General features: G+C 47.8%; 1 protein-coding gene across 10 annotated transcripts in view; it reads right to left on the bottom strand.

The window, feature by feature from the left end:
• LOC147710070 (butyrophilin subfamily 3 member A3-like) overlaps positions 1 to 17,357 on the bottom strand; it is a 662,391-nt gene that overhangs the window by 143,010 nt on the left and 502,024 nt on the right. The gene's annotated exons all lie outside the window — the stretch shown is intronic.

Raw genomic sequence — 17,357 nt, 5'->3', positions numbered from 1 at the left:
ATGGCGTTGCTAAGGAATACCAGGAATTGCGCTTATATTTTATTTATTTCCGCGTGAAACAGCCCTGCCAGGATTTGTATCCCGTCTCCCTCGAGATACCCTGAGGAGTGAGCGGAAGACGCTGTAACCCACCGAGCTATCGCTCGATGTATTGCCCGCACCAAAGAGGGATCGAAATTTCTGAGGACGCGGATACCCAGAAGTGCATTGTTGAACACCGTCTTCAAGGCGCTGTAGCTTCTCCCCTACTCTGTGCAGGAATACTATCACAACTACTGGTAACGAGGATGGGATTGGGAAGGAGGACGATACGTTAACTAAGGGCCATGAGGGTGAGACCCCAATCACTCGGGAGGATTGCTAGAAAGGAGCCCCACACGCTAGAGGAAGGGTGAGACATTAAAAGTGGAAGGAGGGGAGAAGGCTAAGATGGCCATCACTAGGGAGGATTCTGGTTTCCCATCACTGGGGCGGTGGTAGTGGAGGGTGAGATCTTAGGGAGCAGGATGACACGAGGGAGCAGGGTGAGACACCGCGATCTCTGGCCTTTCAGTAAGAACCGCCATCTCTCTGCTTAAGGTGATAGCATTATCCATTCTACTGGGGTGTGGGGTGTAGAAAAATGAAAAGTGGGTTTCGAAGTACGGTTTGGGGAGGCAGATGGCGAGGCTAAGAGACAATTCGCGATAGGTTGCCCCGTAGGAATAGCGCCAGGATGAGAGGTATGCAGAAAAGTAGGGTTAGGTAATGGATGTGGGGTATGGCAGTCTCCCCTTGGAAATAGAAGAAAAAATGAATATCATAGATATCTGTTACATTTTCCCAAAACAAGATGGTCAGAAATTATTGAAAAAACAAAATATCATGTAGTGGATTATTTACGCCAAGATTAATGGCCGATTATTAATCTCAAACTGATTAAAAAGTTCAAAAATGCAATGATCCGGCTCTGACTCCCGGACTAACCTTTTTGCATCTATCCCTCTGCACCACCCTGGCATGTATGTTTCACTCTCACACACATGGCTCGATGAGCAACATCCCTGTGAGATATGGACCTCATGCACTCCCTCGGGTAAGGGTCTCACTCACATTACACACGGTTCGATGGCCGACATCTCCAGGAGCTATGGACCTTGCATCATCCCTGGAGGTTGTGGTCTTGCATACCCAGTATCGGATGTCTGACATATGTAGGAGATGTGGATCTCATGCCATCTCTGTCGGTAGAAGTGGCACTCACATACCCAGGGCTGGGTGTCTGACATATGTAGGAGATGTGGATCTCTTGACATCTCTGGGTGAGGGTGCACTCAGGTACCCAGGGCTGGGTGTCTGACATATGTAGGAGATGTGGATCTCTTGACATCTCTGGGGGTGGGTGCACTCACGTACCCAGGGCTGGGTGTCTGACATATGTAGGAGATGTTGATCTCTTGACATCTCTGGAGGTGGGTGCAGTCCAGGGCAGGGTGTCTGACATATGTAGGAGATGTGGATCTCTTGACATCTCTGGGGGTATGAGTATGAGTATGAGTAAAACTTATATTGCGCAGACAATAACCCGAATGTATCAAGGCGCCTAACAACTAATATCATAAGCAGGAGCTTATCACCATTACATATAGGCCTGCGCAAAAAGGTGGGTCTTCAAGAGAAGGGATCTTAGTTCCAAAGGGAGGGAGTTCCACCATTTGGGCGCCGCCGCCAAGGTGGAGAAAGCCCTACCCCCCCATTTAGTTCTCCTGAAACGAGGGGCTGACAGAAGAAGTCTACTCGAAGAGCGTAGGTTCCTAACAGGAGTGTAGCGAAACAAAATGGATCCTAAACCCGTAGGACTGTTTTTAGCAAGTGCCCTATAGGTCATGCACAGGGTCTTAAAGCGGATACGATCCTCCACAGGAAGCCAATGTAATAGCTTTCTAGCCGCTGTGGCTGAGGCCGGTTTGGGAAGGTCCAGGACAAACCTGGCAGCAGCGTTCTGGACTACCTGCAAGCGCTGCAGTAGACTTTTGTTCAGTCCCACATACAGCGCATTGCAGTAGTCCAGCCTGGAGCCAATCAAAGCAACTGTAAGCTGTTTCCTTGCCTGCAATAATAGGTAATGTCTAATCCTTCTGAGGATGTGGATGATGCCCCAACAGGTAGAGATGGTTCTGTTAACCTGTTTGTCCAGGTTGAGGGCGGGATCGATCATGACCCCCAGATTTTTAGCAGAGGAGGTAGGGGTGGGGCAGGCTCCTAATGAGTCTGGCCACCAACTAGATGACCAAACATCCTCTTTCCCTCCAAACACCATCACCTCCGTCTTCTCTCCATTCAGTTTTAATGAACTGTAAATCATCCATTGCCCGACTGCCTCCATACAAGATCTAAAATTGGAGGCAGTCGGGACAGCTGACTGGGAGAGAGAAACGAGGATCTGGGTGTCATCCGCATAGGATACTATCTCCATCCCATAAGATCTAATAAGCCTGGCAAGTGGGGTCACATAGATGTTGAATAGGGTCGGACTCAAAGCCGACCCCTGAGGGACCCCACATTGCACAGGCAGGGATGGAGATAGGAACTCCCCCAACTTCACTCTTTGCACTCGATGGTTGAGGAAAGAGGTAAGTAGATCCAGGGCTGCCCCCTGAACCCCAACCTCCCTCAGCCTAGATGTTAATACTGAGGGAGAAAGGGTGTCGAAGGCCGCCGTCAGATCTAAAAGGATCAGGAGGATGGTCTGGCCTCCATCAACATGCGTGCGGATATTATCCAGCACGATGGTGAGGGCAGACTCCGTGCTATGTTCCCTCCTGAATCCATGTTGGGAGGAGTCAAGACAACCCGAGTTCTCTATATATGCAGCAAGATGCTTGTTAAGATGTGCTTCAAGCATTTTTGCAGGGGCCGGGAGGAGAGAAATGGGCCGAAAATGTTTCAGGACCGCCGGGTCCAAAGAGGCTTTTTTCAGTAGGGGTTTTACCACCGCATTTTTCCATTGGGTGGGAAAATGGCCATCTCTCATTGCTTTATTCATAATGTCAGCCAGTGGGGGCAGAAAGATATCTCTGCACTGTTTAAGAATCCTAAGGGGACATACATCCAAGGGGGAACCGGATTTGGTTTTATTGTGGAGGTTGTCCAGATCCTCAAAAGAAAGAGGGGGAAAAGAGTCTCGGGTTCCAACAGGAGATGTTTCTGCGGGAGTTAGGTCCAAAGCTCCCAGGGCAGGGGGCTCAGTAATAAGGGATCTCTGCAGCTCCAATGCAGAGTAAATATCTAAAATTTTTGCCTGGAAAAAAGAGGCAAACTCACGTACCCAGGGCAGGGTGTCTGACATATGTAGGAGATATGGATCTCATGACATCTCTGGGGGTGGGTGCCCTCACGTACCCAGGGCTGGGGGACAGGCTAGTCTTTGTGACGGGCTCGGCATCACTATAAAGGGCGTTTCCAGCACGAAGGCAGCAGACCTACTTTACTCCTGAGGCGGAAGCCGGAAGCTGTGTTTCTTTGTTGCAGTGTATTTTTAACTTCATTTCTGTTGGCAATTTGCTCACCTTTTAATTCTCTGTGCCGCAATCTCCCCACTCAGCCGAGTAGGCACTGAGTTGATACTCGACCTCAGAGGCAGCCGATAAATTCAAGCGGCTATCTTGGGAAGGTACATAGGGGGACAGGCTAGTCTTTGTGACACTCTCGGCGTCACTATAAAGGACGATGGTCATGTCTCCGCGCAGTGGATGCGATCATGGGACGCACCTCCAATGCGCCAAAAGAGCGCCAAAAGAAAGCCCGTCTGCACCCGTCATTTTCCCGGAGGCGTCGGGTGCCGGGCGGGTGGATGGATCCTACACAATTTCCACCGATAACTTGCTCATCTATGAGTCAGAGCATTTAAAAACAGTAAGGGACAACATTGGTTGTTGTTGTCCGGTGTCCCCCGATAGCTTGAAGGGTGTCTTTCGCTGTTCCAGCTGCGGATGGACACCTTTTATTGGTTCACCTAGTAAAGACTTTCCGGGCTCTTTAATCCCATTGTCCCAGACCAGTCCGGGGAAAACCTCCAAAACAATCTCCCATGTATGCTCCTCAACACGCGGCCGTTGGGCAAACATGCTCTTGATCTTTTTAACTTAATAACAGAGTCCAAGCCCGCGTGTCTCTTTTTGACGGAGACTTGGATGGGAGATTCCTCTAGTCCCGACTTATCCAATGCTCTCCCCCAGAACTACTATATTCTTAGAAAGGACCGGGCAAAGGGCAAGGGTGGAGGAGTTGCAATTGTGGTGGATAGCCGCTACACTTGCTTAATTGTTCCTACAGAAGATATTCAGGGGGCGGAGTCCCTAGGCTTCTGCCTATCTTTTTCACCCCATCACTCATGTTCTGGGTTAGTAGTTTATAGGCCACCGGGCCATGCCGGCTCTTTCTACGAGGAACTTCATGTGGCTGTCTCCTCATTAAATATGAAGTTTAAACACTGCTTGCTTCTGGGGGACTTCAACATCCATATGGATGTGGCAGACGCGGTAGATACCATTAAGCTCCTCGACGTCACTAATCCATTTGGGCTGATCTCTTATCTTAGTCCTGCCACCCACAATAAAGGCCACATATTTGATCAGATTTTTTCTAATATTCCAATCACCTCGGCCCCTCCTCTACCTGTGGTGTGGTCTGATCACTATTTAGTGAATTTTGATATCCTGCGCGTGCTCAAATCGACCAACAGTGGTCCTAGTCCGCAGCCATCTACCATCGAGTGTCGTCTGACATTCTAGCTCAATCTCTTGCCTCGCACCCGTGCCAGCTCACTGGCGATCTGGAGGCTGATTTAGAACTTTTTCAGACCTGGCTTACGCACCGCCTTGATGAGCTGGTACCTCTCTCCATTGGCCGCAAAAACAACTCACGTGCCTCTGCTCCCTGGTTTACTCCGGCATTACACGAAAGTAGAAGGCTCTGTAAGAAAGCTGAGAGAGCATGGCGCAGGAACTATGATGTGCCACTAAAGGAGGCATGCAGGGACCGCATTAAAATCTATCACAAGGAATTTTCCTATGCTAAAAGAATTGAAGCAGCTGCTAACACTAGCAAGGAAATCTTTGTTATAGTCAAGGAATTTACCTCCCCTTCAACCTCAATATCCAAATTTTCTCCTTCGGAACTCTGGATTAAATAATTGGCCAATTTTCTTGCTAGTAAAATTAAAAACATCCAGGCTTCATTCAAGATGACATGCCCAACAGGTGATCCTAGCTCCTTCTCCCACGTCCCTTCCTCTCTTTCTGAGCGTAATTTGCTCACTAATTTTCATCCCCTTTCTTCACAAGCATCACTGGAACTTTTATCCAAACTAAAATCTGGGTCGCCGACGGACTCTTGCCCTGCTAAGTTCCTTGCCAAGATAGCGCATGTCATCAATCCCATAATTAATCCGGTCCTCAATCACTCTCTCAACACGGGCATTGTCCCTAGTTCCTGGAAAAAGGCTCATATCCTCCCTCTTTTGAAAAAACCCAACCTTGACCCCCTCGCCCATGCTAACTATCGTCCAATTTTGCTTCCTCCGGCCTTTGCTAAGGTCGAGGAAAAGCATGTCCATTCCTCCCTCTCCAATTTTCTTGAGGCTCATGATATTCTCCATCACACTCAGTCCGGTTTCCGTTCCAATATGAGTACGGAAACAGCGCTGCTGGAGGTTACTGAGTCTATTAAGGACGTTCTGGACAACGGAGGGAAGGCGATGCTGGTCCTGCTCGACCTATCAGCGGCCTTCGATACCGTCCCTCACAGCCGTCTACTTCTAAGACTCCAGGAGATTGGTCTGAGAGGGGCGGTATTCAGTTGGTTTGTGTTTTTCCTATCTGACCGCCAACAAGCAATCTGGGCCCCTCCATTCTCAGCCCCGGTTCCACCTCTGGAAGTGGGAGTCCCTCAAGGATCAATTCTGAGTCCTACTCTTTTTAATATATATATGTCCCCCTTGGCAGCACTGGTTGAGTCTTTTGGAGCCCAGATTGTGTCATATGCTGATGACACGCAGCTTCTCTTTACTTGTAATAAAAACACTGCTTTTAACGGCGACAACATCAAGAGCTGCCTCGTGGCCGTTTTCGCTTGGTGCCAATCGAATCAACTATAGTGCAACTCTGACAAATCAGAGGTTCTCTTTTTTGACTGCCCCCCGGACGCCCACTGGAAATCCTGGTGGCCTGCTGATGTGTTCCCTCCATCAGCTGCCACCTCCATGGTGAAAAACCTGGGTGTGAAAGTGGACAATGGGCTCACTCTTAAACCCCAGATCTTGGATTTAGTGGGACAATGTTTTGGCCTGCTAAAAATTCTTAGGAAATTCCTTCCCTTCCTGTCACTCGCCAATAGGAGGATCACGGTACAGGCCTTGATCGGGTCACGGCTGGATTATGCCAATGTTTTATATTTAGGCCTCCCGGAGTATCTCCTCACCCGACTGCAGACTGTCCAAAATGCAGCAGCGCGAGCAATCTTTGGCCTCAGTCGTAGGTCCAAAACTTCGGTGCTTTTAAACTCACTCCATTGGCTGCCAGTGCGTAATCGCATCCTTTTTAATACTCTTACCATGGCATTTAAAGCTCTTCATGGCACTGGTGCTTTCTATTTAAGGAAAAGAATTTGCTTCTACCATCCTTCCAGATCCCTACGTTCCGCCTCCTTAGCGTTGGCTACTGTCCCGGCAATCAGACGAGCGCGCATTGGGGGACACTCTTTCAAACTTCTGGCACCCCAATGGTGGAACAAACTGCCTCTGTCTCTGAGGAAGTTAGATAACCTGCTCTCCTTCAGGAAGGAGCTCAAAACTTGGTTGTTTGGTCAGTAGCTTTCTGCGATTTCTGGTCTTTGTGGCCCGACAGGTCTGACAGCGCCGGGACACTCTGCCCGAGTAGCTGAGCACTCTACAAGACTCCCCCTAACATAAGATAACATAACTAGCCAGTGACCAGGGCGGCGATAGGAAGATGCCACCAGATGTCGGGTGATTTCAGGTGAAAAGGTGAAGTTTGTCTCTTAAGCCCTGAGGACCAGGAGGGGTCGACGATGACCAGGAGCTGTATTCGAGATGTACCACAAAGGATCTAGTTGACTGCGGTGTTGGTATCCGGATTGGACTCAACAAGCCTTGGGAAACGCTATCCACGCAAGAGGTCGAGATTGGCTTCGGTGCAGACCAGCAAGGTCTGGGGCGCTTCTCCTTTGCAGGGAAGCTGGAGCAAGCCTGGAGCAACCAAGAAAGCAAAGTAGTTTCAAGATTGGTCTTCCTGGTTATCTCACTAGCCAAAGGACTATGAACTGCAAAGACGCGTCAAGCTGAAATGCACACAGCTGGTCCACAGGACACTCATGGAGTGTGGGCCTCTGAGCTTCAGTGCAAAAGTTGCTCAGGCGGGGTCTTGAAGCACACCAATGCACAACTTCGGGATACCTCGGGAAGTAGGCGCAGGTTGCAATATGCTGGTTTTCCTGGAGTTCCGGTCCCACGTCTCTCGTGTCCACCACTGGTCTCAGCTTTGCTGGGAGCACGCGTCAGAGATGTCTGGAAGTCCATGACCTGATTCTTCGGGATCCAGCGGGAGCCTCGAAAATGCAGACCGGCAAAGATGCAGTTGGTGCCTGTTTGAACAGGGTGGTCACTACTTGACCACAAGGGAGATTTCTTCTGTCTTCCAGTCGATATTGAATGTCGAAGGTCCAGGATATATGTTGCAGAGTTTCGTCCAGGGAAATCTAGAGTCCTAGGGACTGGTGTTCTATACTTATAGCAGGTTTAGGGGTAGGACTAACTCTAAGGTCCCTCCTATGGGTGGACCTAGGGAAGGAGTGGTAACACCCCTTCCCCTTTGTCCAGTTTCATGCCAGAGCTGGGGCTGAGTGCCCTAGCAACCGGTTTGAACTGGGAAATGCATGGAGCACCTTGTGTGCCTCAGGCAGTGTCAGAAAAGCATTCACTGAATGCAACCCACCCTGCCCCAATACACTAAAGCCTGTCTGGGGAGGTGCTAACACCTCTCTGGACAATAAACCTGTTGTCCAGGTCTCCCCTGCCGGAGTTTCGTGCAGAAGGGCAGACTTGTGTCTTTGGCAGCAGCATCCATTTTGTGATGCTGGGGCTCTGTTTAACTTTAACCGGGTAAACCGGTAACTACATGGCTTCTCCCTCTAGAAGGGTGAAATGCTATCCCCGCCACTAGAACTGGCAGGGGGGTAGAATTTCAAAGTGTTTGACACCTTATATGACATGTTTTGATAAAGCCAAACCAAAGTTAGCATTAACCGCAAGGGTTATAATGCACTGAAGAGTATATGGTATGGCTATATCATAGAACAGCTATAAGGAGATGGTTCTGAAAGCTGCAGAGGGGCTCAACTCATGCTAGGGCACCCTCTCACACAAAACCAAGCACTCTGCCTCCAGGATTGTCAAGGCCTGCCATAAGAATGACTTATAGGTTAATATGTGTCTATATGTATATATAGATATAGGTATACTATATCTTAGTAAGGGGGGATTACACCACGTTACCCAGGCTGTAAGTACAGATCTGGGGTGTCAGTTTGGTAGGCTAACCAGGGGTGGCACAATACATGCTGCAGCCCCTGGTAGGCCTAGGGTGCACCTATGCCCTGGGTACCTATGATACACTATACAGGAACTCACAAGGGTGACCCAGTAAACAATCAGCTATGTACCTAAAGTACATGGTATCAATTTAGAGCGAGAGCAGCCATGCTCTGGGCCTGATTAGCAGGGCCACAGCCATACTAAAGTCGAAAAACCAGAGAATCACAGCAAAAAGTGGGGGTACCCATAGGAAGCAGACCCTACTCTCCTACATACACCTCACGTTTAAATTTACTCCTGAAGTCTAAGTTTAGACCTGGGTCTAAGGCTTGATTCACAAAGATAAAGTTTGACCAAAAGTCTAACTAAGACCATAGGTCTAACTTTGCTACTAGTAACTTTAATACTAGTTACTAGTTGAAAAGTTAATACTAGTAAGTTTACTTTTAGTTAAGTTACTAGTAGTAACTTACCTTTTTGAATACCGAAAAGTAATAAAGTTAAAATTTTGGTCTAACTTTACCTTTGTGAATCAGGCCGTGATGGTCTCCAGTACTCTATTTGTTACATGTGGACTGTTTGCTTCCCCACTTCTGAAAGGATGGGGAGGATGCAACAGGCTCTGGATGTTGGACTTGAGCAATGGAGGCAGGAGCGTAGGTTGTACTGAACATTCGATGAAGGAGTAGCACCTGAATTACAATTAAATACTGGCAAGAACCAGTGAGCAATAAAAGGTTATACATAATATGGCTGTGTCTAGGTGTTTTAGGCTGTAACTGTAAATACCTGTTACGGGCATAGAGCGGCTGTATCTGGGCATGTGATTACTGAGTCTCTGGAATATCATGTTGATACCCTAGTTAAAATGTAGGAGTCTTGAAAAATGCATTGTGCCTTACTAACTACTAACATGGCTCTTATTATGCAGTTCTTAACATGTATGTCAATTTCTGTGATAGCATGCGGTCAAAGGTCATGTGAAGTAATTTTCTGGGATTACTGTGGCCAAAGGTCATATGATGACAATTCCTATGATGTCACTGAAGTCACTGAAGTCAAAGGGCAAGATGTCACTTCTGCTACCTCTTGTATTTTGGAGAATCAAGGTCTATGATTCTTCCTTTAGCTCTTCCTACAAGCAGATAAGATAATTTTCAGAGCTCAACTAACATTGGGTTTAGATATTACCTGTCACAAGAGGAAGAAAAGAATAAAGGTAAATGAAGGCACTAGTTACATTAAAAAGTATTTACCCAACAACTGGTCTTCTTTTTCATAATGAAGAATTTGTTGCCTTTTTTCTCCACCAGAAAAATATATTTGCTCTTGGGAAAATCCTTTCATGTACACAACCCCATGTTTGTCAGAGTTCCTGTCATGATCGCCTACACGGCCGCAGCGAAAGAAAGTAGGAAAGGGAAACAAGTACGAGGGATCCCTTTCAACTACATGTCCCAGAAGGCCAAACGGCTCTGGAGAAAAGGAAAGAAGGCGGAGCCTATATAACTCCTCCTTGGAAACAGATCGGCGCTTGACAATTGTTTTCTTGGTGTGTTTGTTGCGGATGGTGATCCCCGCCGGAGTGCGCTAGAGGACATCATCGCCGACCAAAAGCCTGCGTGTTCAGCCTCAGGAAATCATCGCCGATCAAGAGCCTGCGCGGCCAGCCTAGTTCAAGCCTTTTTTCCGATCAAGAGCCAGCGTGGTCAATGGAGTGAAGTAACTTCCGACCAACTGCAAGTATACCTAGGAGAACGGGATCGTTCTTCTACTCCCTGTTTATTTTGTTTGTCCGAGACCATGATAGCATCCAGATGCGCATTCCGTTTACCAAGTGTTTGAGTGTGTAGCTTGGTAGAGTGTGCAATAGATATTCCTTTGTTTCTCAAGCCGTATTGAGGAAGCAAAAATACTTTTCCGTGATCCCCGGGGTAAAGCCGAGACTAAGAGGATACTGCCCTTACGAGAGAGTGACGAATAACTTTCTCCCCTCCGGCCCATCACAGAGGAAGGAGGAACACATTGTTTTTTCCTTTAGAGAACAACCGAAGTGTTCCTTGGTAAGTGCCAGGGATTGGGGTCAGGGAAGGAAGTGTACTTTTTGTGGAACCGGGACTTATACCTGTCCTTTATTTCTCCACGCTGCAGTACGTCCCTTCACTACGGATTCTGCCGTATCAGACCCCGAGGACCCTGCTATTGATCCGTGTGCCCCCTGCGCCTTATCCTCCCGGCTTCTCGCAAATACCCATTCAGGAGGTGTTCCCCGAGACACCCCTGGGTGTGGTGTTCAGATAAGTCAGAAGGACATTCTTCGCATCGTTCCTGCTGATCCAGACGTTCTCAGGTTAGTGGCGCGAAATAGTTGTAGCGCTGCTTGCAATCGCGACAGATTGTCAAGCCCACGAATACGATTCAGCCCGGACGATGGACGCCGACGCTACTCTCGCTTCACTGTTGGAGAGCTTCTCGGAACTACGTCAGGAGGTTATTACCTCTCGGGCAGAGAACCAAGCCTTATATCAAGAAGTGGCCCAACTGCGCAAAGATATGTCTGACCTGGCACAGAAGGAGCCAGTAGTCCGGCCCATACTCAAACCGGCCACGTTACCACCGCCTTCTTCTTCCCGACCCGGGGGGTACTTTTTGCCCTTATCTACTCCCGCAGTAGCCCAGGAGGCACTACCAACGGTTCAGGTGATCCAGAACCAAGGGATTCCGTTAGCCCCCCCGGAGAGGTTTTTCGGAGATCCTCGCAAGTTCGAAACTTTTTTGAACCAATGCCGGCTTCATTTCCTGTGTAAACCCGTAGTCTTTCAGGAAGAAGCAGTGAAAACGGCATTCATGATGTCCTACATGGGTGGGAATGCTTCGAGTTGGACAATTCCTTTATTGGAGCGAGACGACCCGGTATTGCATAATTTCTCTGATTTTTGTATTGAGTTGAGGAAACTCTTCGATCGTAAATCCCATATGCTCACCCTTGACCGGGAAATCATGACTCTCAAACAAGGATCACAGGATTTATTAACTTACATCACTACCTTCAATCGCTTGCTGGTGGAAACTGATTGGCCAGCGGAAAAACGGATTTCCCTTTTTTTATCAAGGGTTACGAGGAGAACTGAAGGATGTTCTTGCTCAGGTGGTGCAACTACCTACCATGGTATCTGAATTCATTGATCTGACGGTTCAGTTAGATCATCGTCTATTGGAAAGAAGAGGGGAGAAACCAAGGGGAGAGAACCGTTTCTACTATCCTCCCATTCGGTCTAGATCCGGAGGAGAAGACAAAACTAAGGTGTCTGATGACGCTGAACCCATGCAAATTGGGGGGGTTCGAGGCCCCCTTACTACAGAAGAAAAGGACAAACGACGACGCCTGAAACTGTGCCTATATTGTGGGAAGGGAGGACATTTTATCAAAGAATGCAGAGCTAGAAACTATGTTCCCGGGCGCTCTACTCCTCCCCGAGTCCAGGCGACACAGAAGGACAACGAACCGTCGGAAAACTGAAGATCTCGAGTCCAAAGGAGGTCTACGACTCGAGATACCAGTTCCCTATGATCTCCCCTGTTCTGGCCAACACCCTTCATCCCGCAGTGGCCCATATAAATATAAGTGTGACTCTCTGGATAGCGACCAACGATTCCTTGCAAGTTGATGCCCTTCTCGACTCCGGGGCCACGGGTAATTATATAGACCAGGATTTCGCGTTAAGGATGGGCATCCCGTGTGAGAAAAAACTACGCCCAGAGACTGTTAAGGCAGTCGACGGAACCATCCTTTCTTCAGGCCCGGTGGTTTACAACACCCTTTCTTTATTGATGGAGTTTGGGGAGGATCATCGGGAACACATCCAGTTCGACCTGATAGACGCCCCACAGTTCCGGCTCATCTTGGGAATGCCGTGGCTTACGCTACATGATCCTTTTGTCAGTTGGTCAGCTCGTACGGTCAACATGACCTCTCCTTTTTGCAAGGAACATTGCAGTACCCACGAACCTATACCATCCCTCTCTGTACCCTCATCGGCCTCCTATCTGGCCAACGCCTGTACATTCGAAAGGTTCTGTTGCGTTACGGTGTTGCCAGCCGAATACCAGGAGTATAAGGCCTTGTTCGACAAACAAAAGGCCGCCCAATTACCACCTCATCGGGTCTATGACTGTCGTGTTGACCTCGTTCCGGGGGCCGATATCCCGTGCAGTAGGGTTTATGCCTTAACGGAGAAGGAAACCCAGTATCTGAAATCCTATATAGATGACAACCTCGCTACAGGGTTTATCCGCCACTCTACCTCTCCTGCCTCTTCACCCATGTTCTTTATTGCCAAGAAGGACTGTGATGAGTCGAGACTCTGCATTGATTACCGGGCGAACAATAAAGTGACGATAAAAAATCGTTATCCACTTCCCCTCATCCCAGTTTTGATGGACCAGTTGAAGGGTGCGAAATACTTCACAAAACTCGATCTCCGGGGAGCCTACCACCTCGTTCGCGTACAGAAGGGGGATGAATGGAAGACAGCATTCCGAACCAAATTTGGTTTATTTGAATACCGGGTAATGCCCTTTGGTCTCTGCAACGCCCCTGCTGCCTTCCAATTCTTCATGGATGAAGTTCTGCGAGGATGTCTGGAAACATACTGTGTGGTGTACATAGATGACATCCTGATTTACTCAACATCAATGGCGGAACATGTTGTCCATGTAAAGACTGTACTACGAAAGTTACAACAGAATTCGTTGTACGCCAAGTTGGAGAAGTGTCTTTTCCATGTGCAGGAGGTTGCCTTCTTGGGATATATCATCGACGCCCAAGGGTTCCGGATGGACACCAGCAAAGTCGAGGTAATCCTTAACTGGAAAACTCCACACAATGTTAAGGCAGTCCAGAGCTTTCTTGGCTTTGCCAATTACTACCGGCGCTTTATCCAAGACTTTTCCAAAACTATACATCCCATCACATCCCTCCTGCGAAAAAACGTCCCGTTTGTATGGGGAACCGAAGCAGAACAGGCATTTCAACTCCTCAAATGCAGATTCACGCAAGCCCCCATTCTCCGTCACCCGGACCCTCAGCTGCCCTATATCCTGGAGACCGATGCCTCTCAATCAGCCCTCGGAGGCATCTTATCACAAAGACATCCCAAAACCGGACAGCTGCACCCTGTGGCCTACTATTCGAGAAAACTCACACCCTGTGAGATCAATTACACTATCACTGATAAAGAACTCTTGGCGATCAAAAGAGCCTGCGAGGAGTGGCGACATTATCTCCTCGGTGCCTGTCACACTGTGGAAATCATCACTGATCATCGCAACTTGTTGTTCCTCAAAACGGCGAAGGCCTTGACTCCGAGGCAGCTCCGATGGACTTTGTTTTTTTCCGATTATGATTTTGTCATTAAGTACAGGCCAGGGTCACGCAATGGTAAGGCGGATGCCTTATCCCGTTTGGGGGTCGAGGATGCGGTTGAACTAGGAGAACCCCCTTTTATCCTGCAAGAAGCTGACAACCACAGTGCATCCCTCGCTCTAGTAACATCTGCGGACTTTCTGGAGGATTTGAAAGTAGCCATCTCCGATCAAGATATCGCTTCTTGGATTCAGGAAGACCCAGACCATCGACATGTGGAGAATGATTTGGCATACCATTACCATGCGTTGTATGTCCCCCAGAAACAGTTGCAACTACAAGCCCTGAAGTGGGCTCATGACTCAACATTAAGCGGACATATGGGGATATTCAAGACCACGGCTAATGTAGAACGTTCCTTCTGGTGGAAAGAGGTTCGAGCCGACGTGAAGGAGTACGTGCAAACCTGTGCTATTTGTGCCCAGGGGAAATCAGCGTGATTATAACTGATCGTGGCACACAGTTTACGTCACATTTCTGGAAGGCTCTCTGTTCCATCTTGCAAATCGATGCCCGACTGTCGTCTAGCTATCATCCGTAGACGGACGGAAAAACTGAACGGCTGAACCAAACGCTTGAACAGTACCTCCGCTGTTTCACTATGCAAAATGCTTCGGATTGGACCACCCTTTTGTGGTTGGCGGAGTTCGCATATAACAATGCAGTTCATACCACCCTGGGGTGTTCCCCCTTCTTCTGCCTATATGGGTTCCATCCAAACATGCTTCCATTCGACTGGCCTGCGGAATCCTTGGTTCCTTCCATTCAGGAGCATCATGCCCATCTGAGGGCCATCCTTATAGATGCAAGACATTGTTTGGAGAAAGCGCAAGCAGCTCATAAACTATTTGCGGACCGCAGGAGGTCCGAGGAGCCGACATATCAGGTGGGGGACAAGGTGTGGCTCTCCACAAAGAACATTCATTTGAAAGGAGTAAATAAACTTAAACCTAAGTTTGTAGGGCCTTACAGCATCAGTGAGGTGGTGAACTCAGTGGCCATGAGGTTGTCTCTTCCACTTTCCTGGTCCATACATCCGGTTTTCCATGTGTCCCTCCTCAGGCCTTGCCCCTTGACCATGCGATTGCCAGTAAGGCCCCCTGCCCTGGAGGTGGATGGCCAAGAGGAGTACGAAGTGCAACGAGTCCTGGACTCTCGTATGTTGCATGGCCGGATTCAGTATCTGGTAGATTGGAAAGGGTATGGTCCGGAGGACAGAACATGGGAACCCGCGGATCATTTGCATTGCCCTGATTTGGTAGCCGCGTTTCATGAGCAGTTCCCTGGGAAACCGGGTCGACCGCCGAGTCGGCAGTCCTCGAGAGGGGGTTCTGTCATGATCGCCTACACGGCCGCAGCGAAAGAAAGTAGGAAAGGGAAACAAGTACGAGGGATCCCTTTCAACTACATGTCCCAGAAGGCCAAACGGCTCTGGAGAAAAGGAAAGAAGGCGGAGCCTATATAACTCCTCCTTGGAAACAGATCGGCGCTTGACAATTGTTTTCTTGGTGTGTTTGTTGCGGATGGTGATCCCCGCCGGAGTGCGCTAGAGGACATCATCGCCGACCAAAAGCCTGCGTGTTCAGCCTCAGGAAATCATCGCCGATCAAGAGCCTGCGCGGCCAGCCTAGTTCAAGCCTTTTTTCCGATGAAGAGCAAGCGTGGTCAATGGAGTGAAGTAACTTCCGACCAACTGCAAGTATACCTAGGAGAACGGGATCGTTCTTCTACTCCCTGTTTATTTTGTTTGTCCGAGACCCTGATAGCATCCAGATGCGCATTCCGTTTACCAAGTGTTTGAGTGTGTAGCTTGGTAGAGTGTGCAATAGATATTCCTTTGTTTCTCAAGCCATATTGAGGAAGCAAAAATACTTTTCCGTGATCCCCGGGGTAAAGCCGAGACTAAGAGGATACTGCCCTTACGAGAGAGTGATGAATAACTTTCTCCCCTCCGGCCCATCACAGAGGAAGGAGGAACACATTGTTTTTTCCTTTAGAGAACAACTGAAGTGTTCCTTGGTAAGTGCCAGGGATTGGGGTCGGGGAAGGAAGTGTACTTTTTGTGGAACCGGGACTTATACCTGTCCTTTATTTCTCCACGCTGCAGTACGTCCCTTCACTACGGATTCTGCCGTATCAGACCCCGAGGACCCTGCTATTGATCCGTGTGCCCCCCTGCGCCTTATCCGCCCGGCTACTCGCAAATACCCATTAAGGAGGTGTTCCCCGAGACACCCCTGGGTGTGGTGTTCAGATAAGTCAGAAGGACATTCTTCGCATCGTTCCTGCTGATCCAGACGTCCTCAGGTTAGTGGCGCAAAATAGTTGTAGCGCTGCTTGCAATCGCAACAGTTCCAGGATCATTCCCACTTTCCAAAGGGAAGCTCTCATTCACCGAAAATAAACAATTGTGAGAACACTTTGACAAATGCTTGTTCTTTTTGCTTAGAGACCACGCATTGTAAAGAGAGTCTGCATAGGTTGAAAGTTGTTTTTGATTAGATATAACTATGATTGATGTAACAATATATAGTTATGATTTTTTAAACTTTGTGTTTTTAAATAGGTGCAATAAAACTGTGTCAACAATAGGAGAGACTACTTATTAACTGTGTCCTGATGAAGGTGGTCGTATAAACTGTTTTGTTAACACCGAAACGCTTTGTGTGTTGAGAGTTATATCCAAGGAACTTTTGTGGTCCTACCTAATTACTGAACAGTGGACCTCTAGACATTCTATTGATTCTTGTAGGGATAACTACCCTATGATGTTTTTAATGTTTCACATGTCATTTGTCTCTCATATATTTTAACAAGGAGAATTTTATTCTATGATGAACTATTGATAATTAAAAAAAATACATTGTTTTTGTAATAACAGTTATAGGTTCTATATTTGTGTTTTTGCAATTGTTTTCTGGCTCAATGTTTGTGATCAATGTGAGGTACTGAAGTGTCTTTATAGTTGGCAGTAGGAATATTGTTGAGTGAAATTCGAGAAAAATATTTCTTTAATCTGGTCCTAGAGAGCTTGCTTTGATTATTACCTGTGATACCCTGTCTCTTGGATAGTGGGGTCACTCTCTGCTTTTCTATATGTGGCATGAACAGCAAACAAAAAACAGTACATTATAAAAAAAAGATATCGGGTAGTCGGTACTATAGTTGTAGACACTTTTGACAATGTCCATAAGTTCATAAGAAATTTGTTTCTGTGAATTTTAGTGACTTTTATATTTTTTTCAGTTGTTTATTTGCACATTTTACTTTCATAGTTCTAACAAAAATATTTTGGAGCCTCATGGGAAAAGAAGTCAACATGTTTTGCCCTTTTAGGCACAC

The sequence above is a fragment of the Lissotriton vulgaris genome, chromosome 5 (genome assembly GCF_964263255.1).
Source record: "Lissotriton vulgaris chromosome 5, aLisVul1.2, whole genome shotgun sequence".
Classification (NCBI taxonomy): domain Eukaryota; kingdom Metazoa; phylum Chordata; class Amphibia; order Caudata; family Salamandridae; genus Lissotriton; species Lissotriton vulgaris.
Note: the sequence above shows the minus strand (reverse complement) of the source record. Positions and strands in the feature narration are given on the sequence as shown.